Below are 1,711 nucleotides of genomic sequence, written 5' to 3'. Positions count from 1 at the left end.
GTGTACTCTGTTGATGAAGTCTTTTGCTGTGTAGAAGCTCTTTAGTTTCACTAGGTCCCACTTGTCAATTTTTATTTTTATTGCAATTGCTTTTGAGGCCTTAGTCATAAATTCTTTCTCAAGGCTGATGTGCAGAAGGTTATTTCCTAGGTTTTCTTCTAGGAATTTTATAGTCTGAGGTCTTACATTTACATCTTTAATCCATCTTAAGTTAATTTTTGTATATGGTAATAGGTAGGAATCCAGTTTTGTTCTTCTGCCTACGGGTAGCCAGTTATCCCAGTACCATTTACTGAATAGAGAGTCGTTTCCCCAATGCTTGTTTTTGGTGACTTTTTTGAAGATCAGATGGCTGCAGGTGTGTGGCTTCATTTCTGTGTTGTCTATTCTGTTCCATGGGTCTATGTCTCTGTTTTTATACCTGTACCATGCTGGTTTGGTTATTGAAGGCTTATAATATAGTTTCAAGTTGGGTAATGTGATGCTTCCAGGTTTATTCTCTTTGTTTAGGGTTGTTTTGGCTGTTTGGGCTGGTTTTGGGTTCCATATGAATTTTAGATTTTTTTTTTTAATTTTGTGAGAAATGATGTTGATAGTTTAATAGATACTGCATTGAAGCTATAGATTGCTTTGGGCGGTATGGTCATCTTAATATTCTTTCAGTCCATGGTTGTGGAATGTTTTCCCATTTGTTTGTATCGTCTCTGATTTCTATGTCATGTTTTGGCATTCTTGAAGATATTTCCATGTTCTTAGTTGGATATATTCCTAGGTGTTTTATTTACTTTCAGCTATTATAAATGAGATTGTGTTCTTGATTTGGCTCTCAGCTTGAACATTATTGGGGTATAGGAAGGCTACTAATTTTTATGTTGATTTTTGTATCCTGAAACCTTTTACTAAAGTAATTTTATCAGATCTAGGAGCTTTTGGCAGAGGCTTTAGGATTTTCTAGGTATAAAATCCTATTGTCAGTGAAGAGAGATTTGGCTTTTTCTTTTCCTATTTGGATGCCTTTTCTTTCTTTCTCATATCTGATGGCTCCTTCTTGGGCTTCCTGTGTTCCCCTTTTGTATTTTAGTAAGTGTGCAGCAATGCTCTGGGAGGGGAGAGGAGGGATGAGATTTGACTCCCCTTCCAAGTATGTTTCAGGGCCTTGGTGGTATCCTCTTCAACTACTAGTGCTGTGTCCATGTCTCCTTTGGCCTAAGAGGGGCTTTCCCTGACTGTACCCCTCTTCTCTTTGGGGTGGTCAGAACTGAGGGTTAGGTCTTCAGAAGATGAACAACTCCCTGGGGACCCATGGATCCCTTGTGCTTGTCAGAGTCAGAGCAGGTTGTAGGGTATGTCTGCAAGTGGTGTGGTGATGCAGTGGGTCAAGTTCAGAGGATCACATCCAGGGTAGTAGTACTCTGTGTCTGCAACTGGAATGGCTTTTGTGGCCTGAGGTTTTCGGTCCAGCAGATGGCTGTAGGTCATGCCCTGCTCATGCTCTCCTCACTCAATGGATCTCTTTTGGGCATTCCCCCAGGAGCAACCTCCACTGGCTTGGCCTGTCCCAAGCCTTCTGCACACACATGCCTGAACTGTTCCAGGCGTTCTAGGCTATGTGGCTCCTGGGGGAAGAAGTTGTGGTTGGCTGTGAGGCCATATGCTTCCTGAACCAGTCTTGTGAAGGGGGGTGCCCAACTTCCATGCTGGCACACAGACC

This window comes from Mandrillus leucophaeus, unplaced genomic scaffold, assembly GCF_000951045.1.
Source record: "Mandrillus leucophaeus isolate KB7577 unplaced genomic scaffold, Mleu.le_1.0 Scaffold334, whole genome shotgun sequence".
NCBI lineage: Eukaryota > Metazoa > Chordata > Mammalia > Primates > Cercopithecidae > Mandrillus > Mandrillus leucophaeus.
Note: the sequence above shows the minus strand (reverse complement) of the source record.